The 17,977-nt window shown below is 43.3% G+C and overlaps 1 protein-coding gene across 6 annotated transcripts in view; it reads right to left on the minus strand.

Moving 5' to 3' along the window:
* Positions 1 to 17,977, minus strand: part of LOC146869661 (polymeric immunoglobulin receptor-like) — a 264,598-nt gene that overhangs the window by 129,353 nt on the left and 117,268 nt on the right. For 3 of the 6 annotated variants that reach the window (XM_085609677.1, XM_085609621.1, XM_085609636.1), the window contains exon 2: positions 3,748 to 3,812. The exons of the other annotated variants lie outside the window; for them this stretch is intronic. The gene's annotated coding sequence lies outside the window, so the exon portion shown is untranslated. The remainder of the gene's footprint in view (positions 1 to 3,747; positions 3,813 to 17,977) is intronic. 6 annotated transcript variants of the gene reach the window in all.

Consider the following 17,977-nt stretch of genomic DNA (forward strand, 5'->3'; position numbering starts at 1 on the left):
TTAGCATTGCCAAAGTTCTGCATGCATCGCTCTACATCAGAGTACTCCCTGGGGACATGGTGAGGTGTTGGAAAGAGGTAGGGCATGTGTGTGGTTGCACCACATGCAATGATAGTGAATGACACCGGATGGTGTGTTCGGTACGATGGGATCTGCTTCTCGCATTGATTGACACTGGGAATCTAGGGAAAGGCTATTGAACAATATTTACTATGTGCAGAAGCCGTATAGTGTTTGATATTGATTAGTTTGTAATGGCAAATCCTCTTCAGTAGTGCAAGTGGATTCAACATTACTAATATCACTTTTGGAAAGTGGGCATTTTTGAGCTCATCAGCCTTTCTCCAATCCATAAATGGGTGCTGGGGGGAGAACTAAATCTGTGTATTCCTGATAGAAAGCCAATAATTTGGTGCTCAGGGGAAACTGCAGACCTCTGACTCCATCCTGGGACATATACAAGGGGGTGGAATTGGCACCTGCATTCCAGGGGGCAGAGTCTTGGCCCCACTTAAGGTAGTAATGCAACCTTCCGGGGTAGAGTGACAGACAGGACAACATTTAGAGAGGGTCTTTGTATTCCAAAGGTGGCCTTTTGAACTGATCTCATCTTCAAAGGCCATTGTGGGAATAACTACTGGGGCTCTGCTCTCAGGAGTTAGAGACACTTTTGGGATTGGAACCATAGTATGCTGGTTCGATGCTGGGACATCGACAAGAGGAGCCATTGGGACGGGGGGATAGCAACTGAATCATCCACAGACTTGTGGTGGCCTGGGGCTTGTCATGCTCCAAGAAGGGGCTATCACTTTGTGGATTTTGCCTGGAGGTTGCTGGCCTGCAACAAATTACTAACTCTCCTGGCCCGGTTCCCAAAGCACTCTTCCAGGGCTGGTTCACTGGTCTCTTGTCCACGAGATCCCAGTGACAAAAAGGAACTCTCCATTTCCACAAGATCGTAAGGAACACGTGGGGTGTGACATAAACAGGTGGACATGATCGTTGGTTGGGGCAAGCACCATTCTCACATATGCGGTAATCACACTGTGCAGAGGAGTGTGCTGGTAAAGATCAGTGGCCCACTTGGGGTTTCAAAACATGAGTGCTTGCAACGGGAAACCTGGCTTATCTTGCACTTCATAGAGTGTGATGTCTGAGGGGTATTTGGGGGCATGTGCTGAGTTTGCTGAAGGTACTGGAAGCCTAGACTGTCTGCGACCTCCAGTTCGGAATGATGACAGTGCCTGACATTGCGGCCTCCATCTGAGATTGCTGACTCCCTCCACTCAGACCCATGCCATAAGGTACCCTTTTGTGGAAAATATTGTGACTGGACCCGAGGAGTCTCATTGTGCCTTGTGGGCACCCACAACTGGTTGCCTGGAGCAACTGCAGCTCAGACCTCTGCAATAGGGGTTTTACAATCTTTTCCCTATGGGGGAGATATTTACCCGCACTCCTGAAGGTGCCCCTGAGTGCCTAAAGGCCTAATCTGGATGTACAAAACCAAGTGACTATTCCCTTGCACTGTAGGTGGCCCTGACGATCTAATCAAAGTGTCACCAGCAGGAGCAACCTGTATCATTGGCTGGTGCCGTGTGAGTGACTGATGGGCTTGGTCACGAGGTATAGTCAAAACCTGTGATTTATTGACCATGGCAACTGAAAGGGGTATGCAATATTGGGAATGTCATGTGTTATTAGTACCTATGAATAGTGTATGTATATTCATGCCGTTCGGCAGCTAATGGGAGAGCTTGTAACTGCAAAGTATATAGCCAATGTGTAAGACCATTGTTTTTTACATAAGATGTGGAGTCTTTTTGTAGCATACTCAGTGTCTTGCAAGGGTGGTGCTGTGCCAATACTTTACACTTTCACCCTGAGGATAGGCCTGACTGCTCTGTGCCAAGCTACCCAAGGGTGAGCACAGGTTATCGGTCAAATTTATCGTAAACATCCTATCTAGAACAGTGGATTCTCTCTGACTTCGATGTGTCCCACTGGGTCTAACACTCAGCAATACAGCTACTCACACACCCACCTATTTACCCATACAGGTACTCACACACCCAAAGATTCACTCACACACAGACACACAGTCACACAGCCACTCACATAATATATGTTAAAAAAAAGTATTCACAAAGTATACTAATTTAACTTTTGTGGTATCTTAGTATGTATGTTTAACACTTTTTAGAAAACAATGACAATCACTGGACGATGTAATCAGTGATGTCATCAGTAATATCATTTGAGATGTCATCCGTGATGTCACTGACCATTTCATGAGTGTTATACATTCAAGTTTCCTTTTTGAAAAATAAACCGGATGGTGATATTTGCTGTTGTGTGCGTCCCTGAATTCTCGGGTAATTTGTTGGAACATTACTCACATGGCGCCTGGCCATGGGGGACAGCACCATCCCAGGAATGTACAGGAGAGGCTGCGTGAGTGGAACTTGTCTATACACGATATGCAGCACAGAAAATGTGGATATGTAACTGGCATACCAATCTGGGGCTCACTAAGGGATATAAATGTGCTTTAAAGAAACAAATGTGCACGGAGGACTTACTAAAAGGGGAGTTTGGCTCTGAATGGGACCACAAGTCCCAGCATGCAGTCATTGAAAATCGCACTCAGCAAGGCCCACTGGGGGTCAAGCATGCAGGTAATCGAATTTTTACTCAGAGCATCCTGCAAGACATTCGAAGCTGCCTATGAGGAAGAGGCTTTTTGCCTTGAAACACGTCAGGCCGAATGAATCATTCTGGACTGTATATGCAAGTTTCCTCCTTTTTGAAAAATAAACCGGATGGTGACATTGGCTGGTGTGTGCGTCCCTGAGCTCTCGGGCAATTTGTTGGAACATATGTAAATATATATGTATGTATGTATGTATGTATATATATATATATATATATATATATACCAAAACAAGAGTCCGATCAGGCAAAAGGCTGTCAGTCGGGCGGTCCGCACTCTGGGTATCGGAAACCCTGTATCTATTATTCCACCACTTCCCAAATTACGGAAATATTACGGACACAGAGGCAATTGCAGCAAAGGGTTTATTTAGGCTGCATAGCAACGCGTTTCAGCTTTCGCCTTGATCACGCTATGTGACAGGCGTTTTTTGCACGTTATTTTAAATGCAGTGTCAAAACATAAAAGACGGACAAAAAACGCTCCAATAACCATGTGAAAACGGCGGCCATCTTGTAATATGTGGTCTTACATTATTATCTTTTCAATTACTATCATTGCATTAATTGTACATATTTCAGGGGAGAATTAAAGAAATGAAAAAACAAACACAATCGATCGACAGTCAATGTACATAGATCCTGATAAATAATGCACCTTTGTTGTAAACATTCTTACGAAAATTTCATTGAAATGAAGATTGAGTTTGAATCTTGCCCAAGTGGGCATTAGTAACCACTGTTGATGAACACAATGTCTATATTGCAAAGATTTCATTAAAATCAGATTAATTCAAATTAAATCCTGCCCCAGTGGGCATAGTAACCTCTGTTGTGAATACAATGTCTGATTGCAAAAATGGTATTAGAAAAAATCGTCATTGGAAAAAATCTAATTAGATCTAAATCCTGCCCAAGTGGGCATTAGTCACCAAACAGAGTTACTTATATTGTGTCCATATCCATATGCAACAGTCGGTCACATTAAGAGATTCTCTTCCAAGTCCATAATGTATCATCAATTAATGCTATTACCTCCTCGAAATATCATGATATCAGGTTGTTTAGATAGCCAGCCAACAAGAAAAAGTGCAAAAAACCTGAAAGTAATAAACAAAAAAAGACCTAATTAAAATCTGATTGTCTAAAATCATTCAATTCAGTATTTCCACAGCTATATGTTTACTTATGCAGATGTACAGACAATTCTTCATTGGAGTTTAAACCCAAGGGGGCCATGGTTTCAAGATCTATAATATATCTAGACTCCAACTTACGTAAAGTTAATAATCTGTTTCCACCTCAGACATTTTCTCCGACAACATCAATGACTACCATTTTGAGAAATTTCTCATTCTGCATATGAGTGTCAAAGAAGTGTCGTGCTACCGGGAATTGTCTGTTATTGTGGCGGATAGCCCTGAAATGTTCCAGTACTCGTTTTTTAGCACGATGGATTGTGCTCCCTATATAGGCCTTACTGCAAGGACAGATTAATGCATATACACAATAGGTGGTATTGCACGTCAGAGATTTTTTAATCACAAACTCCTTTTTACTGCTGAAAACATTTAGTGTCGTGCAATCAATGCTGTTACTGCACGCTTTGCAGTTCCTACAGCATCGAAAGCCTGCTCTGCCACTCTGTTTCGATCCATTCATACTAGTTACCCGGTTGGGACTTAATTTAAATTAAGTGGGAGGGGGGCCGCGCGGCCCCCCTCCTGGAGCCTTGTCGTGGCCCTGGGGACCACCACCCTCCAGGGCCGGCTCCTGCAGTGTCCCGGGGTGCCCACCCCCGGGACAGTGATTGTATGAGTGACTGTGTGGATAACTGTATACTTGTAATAGTGATTTTATAACGCACTAAAGATGAATTACTATCTATATGAATAAATGAAGTGGTGTTTGTTTAAGTGTGTAGCTGTCTAAATGTAAGTATGATCCATTGTTTGGATAAGTGAGTAGGATGACTATAAGTGAATATAATGTGTGCTGGTGTGCAATGTCGATATAGGTGTATAAGTATATTTGATAGTGTTCTATTGATCATTGACAGCATGTATGAGTGAATCTATAGGTAAGTGATTAGATGTGTGTGTAGATCTAGGAACCACTGAGTGGGTTTTTAGAAACTTATATTGGTGTGTCAATGGATTCAAATATGGTACTCTGTATTTTACAGTGAGTGATGAAAGGTTATACTAGTGTATGATGAGTTGTATCTGATTGTCACGTGGATGATGTCATCAGTGATGTCATTTGAGATGTCATCAGTGATGTCATCAGTGATGTCACTGACCATGTCATGAATGATGTAATATGTGACATCATCAGCAGTGGATTGCGGGCGCGCGAGTTATAGTTAGCAGAACTAACTGTAACGGAGGAATTTCAATGGTTCTGAACGAGTGAAATGTCCAGCTAACTATAACACCCCTGAAACCTATGGTGACTGGCAGGACAGGTGGTGTGCCGAGGAGTGGCCAAGACATTGGAAGAATCACCTTTTTAGAGCTCTTTCACCTAGTGATTGTTGTCACACTGTGGGGAAGAGTTTATCTCACAAGAGGGTCATTTTCAGAGTGGACAACATGGCTGTGGTACATGTGGTCCATAAGCAGTCCGCTAGCGACACGCAGGTGCTTAAGTTGCTGAGAGTATTCATCCTTAGTTGTTTGAAGCATGATATTCTGTTTCAAGCCAGACACGTGCCAGGTATGGACTGTGGTAAATAAAATTCCTTTACCTGGACTTAATTTGATACAGAAACATAATAAAATAGCTCAGTAAAATGAGAGGCAGAATCCGTGGTATTAGAGGTTCGGAATGGGCTTTATTCCAATGAACGATTATAATCGGTTGCTCCAAGTTCCGTCACCACGAAGGTTCAGGAAGTGAAGTACATACATTATTGACATGAAATGACTTTTATAGATCATACATTACAATGAAGCGAATACAGTAGGCGTAACAATTGATAAGGAAAATGACGATTTGTCTGCGTAACCAAAAATGGGTGGAACAAGGAGTAAAAAGGAACATAATTGGTTATGATGTCACATATAGGTGGATCTATAAGATAATACTTGGCATAGATGCGCGCGCAGCAGCATGACGTGTGATTGACGTGCAACTAGGGGGTGAAGGGGACTTGACATTTAGCTCTACATGTGGAGACAAGAAGTCTGGGGGGTCAAGTCAACCTAATCCCAAATCATATCTAACATCCTATGTTTAAAGAACTATGTTATCCATAAAAGAAGGACTCTCGGACAGAAACTATTCTATACTGACTGTGTGTGCGTGTACAAGCGTCTAAGTGTCTACACTAAATGCGAGGGGGTAGGAATATTCCATGGTAACAGGACTATGAATTACTTGCATAAAGACAGAGAAGCCGGGCCTTTTGCTTGGTAACTGGAAGAATGTTTACTTAAACTACTAGGCAGGAATGCATCGGCTGAGGGGGAAGCAGATAATTCGAAGGTGAAATACAGTTCTTGGCAGAGAATAGGCTGATGTCAGGCTTCGTGAGCCGCGCAGAGAATGAGACAAAGTTCATGGTCACAGATGCAGGCTCAGACTGGAGTTTTCAGAGGCAGAAGGCAAGAAGAGTTTGATGACAGAATCAGGGCCTACTTGCCTGGACTGTAAAATGGCATAAGTGAACCATATAAAACCGGTGGCCTTTCATATTTAGGAATGGAATATCCGGCCTATTCATGGCGGATCTGACAGAGGACATGTTGACGGTGGACGCACATGTATTTGCGTCTTCATAACTGGAACTGGAGGAAACATACATGTACTTGTAACATGCACATAGAACCGTTGGGGTCCAAGATAGGGGACATAACTGACCAGAAAAATCCATATTTCCACATTCCCTCCTTGTCCCCTACTTGCCCGTTAAGAGATATCAATCTTCATTAATCCATTGATCTGTTCATATAGCATCATTTGTTCTTCTTTCTTCTTCCGTGACGAATGAAATCTTGGTGGTGGAATACACGATGTGGCACACAGACCACAGATCGCTGGTCCACATTGTAGACATAGACAGCAACTGAATAGTATGAGAAGGCCAATACCTAGGAAGGATAGAACTCTCCATCCCCAGGCTGATATCACACTCCAAAACCAACTGGACCAAGTCCAAGTGCCTGGATTCTGGTGTATCTGGCTTACAATCTTATGAAGGCGAGTTATGGCTTTATATACTGATGGCGAATTTTCTGGTATGAATACGCAGCAGCTTGATCCGATGACCCTACAAGCTCCGCCCCTATCAGCCAGGATGACGTCAAGGACAAGACGATTTTGAAGCACAACAATCCGCATAGCAGACTGTTCTTCTGTTAAATTGCCTAGGGCGAAAATAGTTTCATTCACTACTGCTTCAAGGGTTCTAGTTAATCTACGTATCAGTTTACTATTAGTAACAGTACCTATATAGGGAAAGATGCCTTTATTGAAATCTGTGTATTTTTCCCATGCTGTTTCAGTGTAATCGACAATTGGGAGATCTCTCCGCTCTCTGTTGTGTACTAAATGAATATTTCTGTAATAATCAGGAGGAGCTAGGAAAACAGGTGGCAAAAGGAATGCAATGTAGCAGGTACCATCCCAATCTAGAGGTAGACGCATATATGCGGTCTGACCACATATAAAGTAGGAGTGGCGAGAAGCTCTAAATGAAGATTTGCCTTGATCACTGAATTCTACTATAGTAGTGCATTTACTATGGCCCATATGTATGGAACCAACCTTTCTTACACACAATTCACCTTTCGCTGGGAATACTGACATGGTGGGTAAGACTAGTTCAACTTCGGATACGACATTTAGAATCATGAGATTAGGTGTAAAATTACCTAATCCATATACTTCATTTTCTAGATCAGTTCCTGTTCTTTTGGGGCGACCCTCCTTGTCAGGGTAGCAGACCTTGAGTAAAACTAGGTTCAGGTTTCCCCATACCCACTGATCTTGGTAAACTGCTGTGTCTGAGTCTATGGAATTGATTAAACTAAACCATGCTCCACAGGAGCCATTATGTGTAAAGGGGTGTGGAAAGAATGGCAGGACTCCTTCATAATTCTGATAGGGAGGGAGCCGACCACACACCCAACAATTAGTGGCATTACTAGTTTGATGGGAATGATGTAACATACTAATGAAAGTGTTATTGCGCAGCGCAAGTCTATAAGACAATTCATGCGGAGGCAAGTCACTAAAAGAATGTTCTGCGGTAACATTGTAAACGTTTCTGGCAATAGGGTAATATATGTGCAACAATATACTTGCAGTAATTATTAAAAGACTTAAGGAAAACAATATTATTAATGTCACTATGCAATGGCTACGCAGTGATTTACAATACGCCTGTCGTTTCAACATTTTCCGCGACTGTCCATGATTCAGGTCTAGAGGATACATGTCAGAGACAAATTCAACCGCTTCACCTTGGAGAGGACTTAAACAATCAAATTGTCTGACGTTCTAGGCCTCAATTTTACTTTATAGAGTTCGGTTTTAGTCCTTTCAACCAAAGGAAGTTTTGAATCAGTCTGTGAGGGAGTGCAGGGCACAATGTCTATATCCGAGGATAGTCCATGAAATTTCTTGATATGACTTGAATGAATCCAGCCCTTGCGGCCCTCGATCTTCACGGCTGTCCTTGTGGTCAGCAGAACCAACTTGGGTGTCTTCCACCTGGGCTCCAGCTGAGTCTTTCGGTCGAAATTTCTCACAAATACGAGATCACCCGGAACTACGTCATGGGGTTTCACCTCCGTGTTGTCGGGAAAGGCTGCAGCTACCTGTGAACGACAAGATTGTAGTGCAGACATCAAGGAAGCCAAGTAATCTGTCAGCATATTACAGTCAACATCAGTTATTTTGCGTGGTATAGGCGTCCCCCACATATTTGGTGGTCTGCCGAAGATCACCTCATACGGGGATAGCCCTGTTCGAGAGTGTGCTACCATTCTCATGTAAAAGAGTGCAACTGGTAACGCTACTATCCAGTCGACACCTTTCTCTCTGCATATTTTGGACAATCTGATTTTCAGTATCTGATTATGTCTTTCTACGAGACCTGCTGCCTCGGGGTGTCGGACACAGTGGAATTTCCACTGATATCCTAACAGAAGTGAAACATGTTTCATTAATTCGGATGAGAACGGCTGGCCGTTATCTGAGTAGACAACACGTGGTAAACCGTATCGTGGGAAGAATTCTCGAACCAACTGTTTGGCAGTAGTCGGGGCAGTGTAATCTGAAACCGGGTATGCCTCCGTCCAACGGGACAGAGCGCAGACAACTACGAGAACATATTTGAATCCTCGACATCGTTCCATCTGGATATAATCCATCTGGAGGGCTTCAAAAGGGTGATCAGGAGGATGAAATCCACCCTGTTCTACGGGAACGCTTTTTCCTGGGTTAAACTGGCAACAGATCATACAGGTACGGACCTTTTGTTTGGCTGCTGCTCGCAAATGTTTATTGAACCAAATGTGTTGAATGCTGTCTAGCATAGCTTTTTCTCCGAGATGAGCTGGACTATGTGTAGTGTTAATTATAACTTGGACCATTGAATCAGGAAGGAACCATACAGACTTTTCCTTCATCATCCATCCTTGGTCCGTTTGGATCCCTCCTAATTCAGTCCATTTCTTTATTTCGTCTGGTGTAGCATGTGTCTGTATGTCAATTACGTCAAGAGTAGGATCTTTAACTGTCATACAATGTGTCGGCATCGGGACTATTGTCTTTGTCATGTCGGGGGTTTGAGTTTGAGCAGTCTGTTTAGCTGTCCTGTCGGCTAGATCATTGCCTTGGGAAATGATATCAGTAACCTTCGTATGAGCCTTACATTTCATAATTGATATTGCAGTGGGTCGATGTATTGCATCTAATAAGGCATGAATGAGGGGTCCGTGCTGAATGTGGGCACCGTGGGAAGTTAAATAACCTCTCTCTCGCCACAGCACGCCGAAGTCATGTACAACTCCGAATGCATAACGTGAATCAGTGTATATGTTGACTTTTTTATTCGTGGCTTGAATACAGGCTTGTGTCAGAGCGATGAGCTCTGCGGCTTGAGCTGACAAAGTATTTATGCGATTAGTTTCAATGACTTCAGTATCTGTTGTGACTGCGTAAGCGGCCACTAACTCTCCTGTACTTGTTCTCATACATGAACCATCTACATACAATGTCAGGTCTGGATCTGACAATGGGACATCGGTTAAGTCTTGTCTGGGTTTTGTCGTTATAGTAATAACTTCAATACAGTCATGAGCTAGTGGGTCTGTTCCGGTTACTGGCAAAAGTGTAGCAGGATTCAATGTGTTACAGCGTCTGATTTCTATATGTGGCTGAAACAATGTAAGTTCGTACCCTGTAAGTCGCGCTATAGTCAAGTGTTGTGTTTGCGTTCTGTTTACAAGAACCTCTACTGCGTGTGGTACTTGAACTGTCAATGGATGTCCTAACACTATGGCATCGCTTTGTCTGATTGCTAAAGCTGTCGCTGCCACTGATTTTAGGCATGCAGGCAAAGCCTGAGCTACGGGATCTAATGTACTAGAAAAATAAGCACATGGTTTGTGTGCTCCTGCTTGTTCCTGTGTGAGTACTGACAAGGCAGTACCTTCGCGTTCTGTAACAAAAAGTGTAAACTGTTTTCTGTAACATGGTGTTGCTAAAACAGGTGCTTGACATAAAGCTTTCTTTAGGCTTTCAAAAGCTTGTGTATGTTCCTGAGTCCAAGGGAGAACAGTCGATGTGGCTGCCTCCTGTGTTGTCAACTGAATGAGTGGTTTTGCTAGAAATGCATACTGAGGGATCCACTGCCTACAATATGAAGTGAGGCCTATGAAAGCCCGCACCTCCTTTTGTGTCTTGGGTGGTGGCATGTTAGCTATTAACTGAATGCGGTCTGGTGTAAGCTGCCTTCCCTCCTTGGTCAGCGAGTGTCCAAGATAAATAACTCGCTGGACACAGAATTGCAGCTTAGAAGGGGACACCTTGTGCCCCTTTTCGGCTAGAAATTTTAAAACTGTCAGTGATGCTTTTTCACATTCCGGTTCGCTTCTTGCGGTGATCAGCAGATCATCGACGTATTGGAGCAGAGCAGTGTTAACTGGCATGTGGATACTGTCAAGTTCTCGTTTCAGTGCTTGGCTATAGATGCTGGGGCTTTCTGTAAATCCTTGAGGTGCGCGTGAGAATTTAAAGCTACGTCCATTTAAACTAAATCCGAACAAATATTGGCTCTCCGGATCTATTGGGACGCTGAAGAAAGCATTCTTGAGATCAATTACAGTAAAGAATGTTGCTTCGGAATCAATGGCTGTCAGTAATGACGAGATATCTGGGACCACAGGGAATTGTGGCACAATGCATTTGTTTAACTCGCGCAGATCAATAACCAATCGATAGACTGGCGGGGCCTTTGGATCTGTTCGTTTAAGAATCGGAATTATCGGTGAATTACATACATTGGAGTCTGTTTCCACAACTACTCCTTGGGCAATGAGCTCGTCAATGATTTGTAGTAAAGCCACTACAGCATCTGGTGGTAACTTGTATTGTCGCATTCGTGGTAGCACCACTCCTGCCTTTAATGTGACTCGATATGGTGTAATATTCATACATCCAACATCAGTAGGGCCTTGTGCCCATAGATGTGTAGGTAAAGTCTGCAGTCGGGGATCCATGTCTCTAGACACATAGTGACCTTTAAAATCACGTAAAAACAACCTTACTCCTTCCGGAGAACAACATATTATGGCTCCTAGAGCTTTCAATGTTTTTATTCCTAGCAAGTTTTCTGGACATGATTTAGTAAGCAATAAATCTGTAGTTCGGGTCAGAGGTCCTATCGTAAGTGGAAGTGGCTGTGACACTTCATTAACAATAGGTTTTCCTGAAAAACCAAGGGAAATATTCTGTGAGCCTGAGAGGGGTGCCCCTGGAACTTCACTACGTTTTATGGTCGTTCGACTTGCCCCTGTATCGAGTAAAAATTTTCTATCTTGGCCTAATAATTCACTATGTACATAAGGTCCTTCTTGATCTACAGGAATCTCGATAAGGGGTAAGTCAACTTCCCTCTCTAGGCTAGTTCATGCGTAACGCTGATACTCAGGATATTCATACTGTGCGGTCTGATACATTTGTCGTGTTGTTGTCTGTGTGGCAGCAACAGGCAGCGCTGGTGCAGCTGGCACAAACTGTATTGGCTGTTGTGCGGCTGGCATGGCCTGGGCATGCTGCGGAGCTCCTTGTTCATTCTGATCTTGTCTAAGTGGCCGTGATCTTTCTTGTGTTTTACCTATGGCGATATTATGTTTTAAAACTGGACAATCGTGTACGTAATGACCTGGCTTTTTACAGTAATTACATGTCCCCTTTACAGGTCCTGCTGAATCGGAATGTGTCATACCCTTTTTATGTCCTTCAGCTGGAACTGTCTGGGAAACTAGCATTTTCATTTTCGTGTCTTTCATGCGTCTGTGTTCATGTTCTTGTTCCTCTCTAATTCTATTGTGATGGTACTGTAACATTTGTAACATTTGTGATGGAGTGTTACCTTGCCAGGTACTCTCGAATTTTAATACTCTATTCTTTACTGGGGGCAGGGCATTTTCTACTAATTTTGTTACAAACAGATGTGGGTATGATTCGCTACTTGCTTTTATGCCACTATTTATACCAAAACATTTTTCAAATCGGGCATAGTAATCACTAGTGTCTTCATCTTGCTTCTGTTTACAGGCTGAAATTGTACCCCAATCTTCCTTTTTCGTAGTTAATAAACGTGGCAGTACCTGTACTAGTAAACCTGGTAATGCTTTAGTTTTATCCCCAAGTCCTGCTCCTGCAGTTCGGGCCTTTTCTTCCGCTTCTAACACTGACCATTCTATCTTTTGGTCTCCTACCTCCCACTCTTTTTCCTTGAGTTTCTCATAAATACCAGCAGGCATCAATACCTTTAATATTGTCATAATGTCGGGATAGGTATACTCTCCCATGAGTAACATGTCTTTAATTTCTCGGTGAAAACCCGCTGGATCTTTGTCATGACTGGGTACCACTTTCTTCATTTGTAACAATTCTATTTTTGATATGGGCGTATATACAAATACGCGCTTAAACTCGTTGTCCTCGCCTTTTATTGGGTGCACTTCTCGTAAGGGATTCTGTCTATCCATGTGATACGTGGTCCTTTCCTTAATGGGTAATGAAACATGTTCTGAACATACAAAAAGAATATATTGCTTTCTTGATTCTAGAATTTCTTTAATTAATTTAGTACCTGAACCTCTCCATTTATTCATAAGTAATTCAGTCAATATGTCAGGTAAGGGACCAGGGTCCGAATGCTGACTCCGATATAGTATAATGAGTTGTTGAATCATATAAATCCCAGCTAACCTCTGTTCATCTGGGGTGAGATTCAAAAATGTGCGTGCTACTGTATCATCACTATATTTTCCGGGACTGTCCACCCAATGGACAGCTGCCCTAGCTAAATCTTGTTCATCCATAGAATCGAGGAAATGATAACCCCTTCGTTCTCGGAGTAGTTTGTCGGCGGTTTGGAACGAATGCTCGTTAGACCTTATATTAATTATAGGTATTTGGAAATTCCTGTTATTATCTGGACATATCGGACGTATCGAGTCAGTAAGACATCTACTATTATTACAAGATCTTCCTCTACCTACATAGGCTATGGTGTCCGACTGTCTCGTGGGCAGTCCTGACCCTTCTTCCTCGCTTTGTTCGAACTCGTCTACCTCTAATCTTTCTTCGTGTAGGCGTTCTATTTCTTTACGGATCTTTCGGCACATGGCTATTATACAATTTTTCTTATCATGTCTACCTTCTGATATATTCTGGCTCCATCTGGTAAGAATTTGCATTGCTTCCGGGTCTACCCCCGGTCGGTCTTGATTTCTGATCACACAATTTATGAGGAAACGTAACAGTTCCCCCTGTATCTCTACTTTCTGGTATTCCATAGCTCTGTTAATACATTCTGGATCTCGCCCTGTTTGGACAAAATGATATATTTTATCTAGATGCGCAGTCATTCCTGGTAACTTCCCTAAATACACTGCGGCTCGTCTGATACGCAATGATGCCAGGGTCATTTCGTCCTCTTTGCCGGGCACAGGGTCATATCTACAATCTACAAGAAGTTCCTTAAGCGTACGGGCACTTATGAGTTTGGGTGTACGTGAATGTGCTGACTCTTGAAAAGTAAGTTTATTCATTCTGGGTGGCGTAGAAAAAATGTTACTAGCACCTCCCGTAGCCCCATCTGGGGTGTCGGGTGTGAAAGGATTCGTTGAACGTGACACAGCAACTATAGGTGTGGACACAGCTATAGAAGTAGCTGTAGGAACAGATGCAGAAACAGATGTGCTTGCCGGAACTTGTGACACGATCTGTTTCTGTAGGGATACGGGCACTGGATCTTGGCGTTGAACCTCCCTGGTATGCGGTCTATGTGGGGCGGAATTAGCATACTCGGGAGCTGCGTCATCTAAATATGAAGAAAGAAAAACGTTTTCTGCGGTTCTAGGATGCCCCTTAGGATGTACCTTTATTGGGAACAATGGGGGTGGCAAGTCTTTCGGTATTTCTGGAGTAGCTTTAGGTAATCCTTCGGCCAGAAGGGGATACATACCATTCATAAGGGCATTCCTTTGTCTATCTACTTGTTCTGATTTCACTCGGATACCTTCCTCAATTAATAGATTTTCTCGAACTTTATTGGAATTCTCTTTACTCTTCTCTTCCTGTCTACGTGCTTTTTCTGTTCGTCTATGTGATTCTTTACGCCATAATTCAATGGCATCTTTCTGTGACTGTCTGACTTTCCTTTTCCATAACTCTTCTTCTACTTTCATGATGCACTCTGCATCCCAGGTTCCCGCTGCGGGCCACCTCTGACTTTCTGGTAATCCCTTGGTGTAATCTACCCATAAATCAAGAAATAATATAGCGTCTAAGCCATGTTTATGATACATGAAGTGCCCTGGAGTATCCCTAGGAGGAATAGGGACGGCTTCTTCGAGAACCCCTTTTCTTGTAGTGATCTGTCTTAGTTTCGAAAAGAACGGCATATTGGCAACTGATCCGATACTTAATCTTGAACACACTTAATACAAAAGCACAATTAATGAACAACCATTCATACCACAATATGCAGGACGTTTTTAAACACTTTAAACATTAAACATTAAACCTTTAACTGAAACAACAATGATGATCGTCTGCATAACTAATCACCAAGCTTAATTCTTGACAATAACTAGATACTTCGGAATACTTGATATACTGCTAAACAGTACAGATACACTGCTAAAACAGTGCAGACCGGATTTGTGTACCCAAACCCGTCTTGACCGGCACAACCTATGTGCACGTCAGAAATGCCTCCCCAGTAATGGTACTCACCGGGTAGCTTCGGAAACGGAAGGCCTCGGAAACTGGACTTGGACCGGACTGGACTCGACTCGACTCGTCGGAAACTGGACTCGACTTGGGACTTCGGAAACTGGTGGGCCTCTGTATACCTCGGATCTTGCTCTCTCAGCTAGGCTCTGGTCGGGATACTTCGCACTTCTCACCGCCTCGTCTGGGTGTTGATCGCAGCCTCAGTCGCCCCCGCTTGACCGGAGGGAGATACAGGAAATCCTGCTGGTACGCGTTATTGTCCGTCCAGCTGTGGCAGGAGACCGGGCCTGCAACTCACCGCCGGCGCGTGAGATGAGAAAGTGTCCCTGTTCGGGCGCCATTCATGTGGTAAATAAAATTCCTTTACCTGGACTTAATTTGATACAGAAACATAATAAAATAGCTCAGTAAAATGAGAGGCAGAATCCGTGGTATTAGAGGTTCGGAATGGGCTTTATTCCAATGAACGATTATAATCGGTTGCTCCAAGTTCCGTCACCACGAAGGTTCAGGAAGTGAAGTACATACATTATTGACATGAAATGACTTTTATAGATCATACATTACAATGAAGCGAATACAGTAGGCGTAACAATTGATAAGGAAAATGACGATTTGTCTGCGTAACCAAAAATGGGTGGAACAAGGAGTAAAAAGGAACATAATTGGTTATGATGTCACATATAGGTGGATCTATAAGATAATACTTGGCATAGATGCGCGCGCAGCAGCATGACGTGTGATTGACGTGCAACTAGGGGGTGAAGGGGACTTGACATTTAGCTCTACATGTGGAGACAAGAAGTCTGGGGGGTCAAGTCAACCTAATCCCAAATCATATCTAACATCCTATGTTTAAAGAACTATGTTATCCATAAAAGAAGGACTCTCGGACAGAAACTATTCTATACTGACTGTGTGTGCGTGTACAAGCGTCTAAGTGTCTACACTAAATGCGAGGGGGTAGGAATATTCCATGGTAACAGGACTATGAATTACTTGCATAAAGACAGAGAAGCCGGGCCTTTTGCTTGGTAACTGGAAGAATGTTTACTTAAACTACTAGGCAGGAATGCATCGGCTGAGGGGGAAGCAGATAATTCGAAGGTGAAATACAGTTCTTGGCAGAGAATAGGCTGATGTCAGGCTTCGTGAGCCGCGCAGAGAATGAGACAAAGTTCATGGTCACAGATGCAGGCTCAGACTGGAGTTTTCAGAGGCAGAAGGCAAGAAGAGTTTGATAACAGAATCAGGGCCTACTTGCCTGGACTGTAAAATGGCATAAGTGAACCATATAAAACCGGTGGCCTTTCATATTTAGGAATGGAATATCCGGCCTATTCATGGCGGATCTGACAGAGGACATGTTGACGGTGGACGCACATGTATTTGCGTCTTCATAACTGGAACTGGAGGAAACATACATGTACTTGTAACATGCACATAGAACCGTTGGGGTCCAAGATAGGGGACATAACTGACCAGAAAAATCCATATTTCCACAGGACAATGACACTGTGGACACTTTGTCTCATTCATAGTAGGAGAAGTTCCATGGGCTGGCCGATGGCAGACATTTGCAAGACATCGGTGCCTGCAGTGATGTGGTCCATATGAGACAAAGGATCCTGCAGTTGGTGGTAGGGTATTTGGCTGAGTCCACTAGGAGGGCATATAGTCAAGCATAGCAGAAGTTTTTAGAGGGAGAAGCGTAGAAGACGGCGGAAGCATGGGCAAGAGAGAAAAATGTTGTTCAGTTTATTTAGTCTTTGATTGACAGAGGTCTGTCTAAGGTCACTATTGCAGGCAAGCTGGCAGGGATTGCATTTATGAACAAGTTGTGGTGGGATTATGCCCCTTATGTAGGAGAGTTGGGCATTGAATTCTTGAGGGCTGGGACAGAGAGATGGGGTCTGGGACCCAGGTCAGGAGGCCAGTGTCAAGGAAACATTTGGCTCTTAAAAGTTATACCAAGGATCTGCAAGAATGCTGAAGCATTCATAGTGTCATACTTATTAGGGAGGGAAAGGGTTGTAGGGCTCGATTGGAAGGAGATGGGAGTTGGGGGTGGGGAAATAGGTGCGGTAATGATCATGCTCAAACACTCTAAGACAGACCAAAGGGGAATACGAAAAGTGGTAGTAATGAGGGTCAATGAGGAGACATTTATATGCTCAGTACATTGGGGGTGTGCCTTGAAGGGTCTGACCGCCGGGATGTCAGAGGAAGTTTTTCGCAGGGTATCTGAGCAGGTGGTAACTGCTGTGCAGCTACTGTGTGTGATGCAGAGATCTTTGCTACAGCTGGGAAAGGCACCAGGAGATTTTGGCACTCACTTATTCTGGGTCGGGAAAGCCACTGATGCAGCAAGGCAGGGTTGGGACAGGGACAAGATCCTGCATTTGGGGCGATGGTCTTTGGATTGTTTTAAGAGATATGTCAAGTTAGCATGGAGATTGCAACATGTATTTTTCTATGTACTCATGCATTTGTCTTTTGAGGTGCAGTAGCAGGGATGGAGTTGACGGCGCTGTCCATTTGGATAGTCGGCTATTCCATTGTAAAATGGGCAGAGTGGCATGAACTTCAGAAAGGGAAAGGTCTGAACCTTGGGTTGGACTCTACATTGTGTAACATATTTTGGCATGGAAAAAGTGGTATGAGATGACACAAACTCCTTCCCTGCTTGAATAATTTGATACAACTACACATTTGCCCATACATTTGGAGAATGATGTAGTGGTATGCAAAGGATTAGCTTTACTGAAGCAGATGAAAA

The sequence above is a fragment of the Triturus cristatus genome, chromosome 1_1 (assembly GCF_964204655.1).
Source record: "Triturus cristatus chromosome 1_1, aTriCri1.1, whole genome shotgun sequence".
Taxonomy (NCBI): Eukaryota; Metazoa; Chordata; class Amphibia; order Caudata; family Salamandridae; genus Triturus; species Triturus cristatus.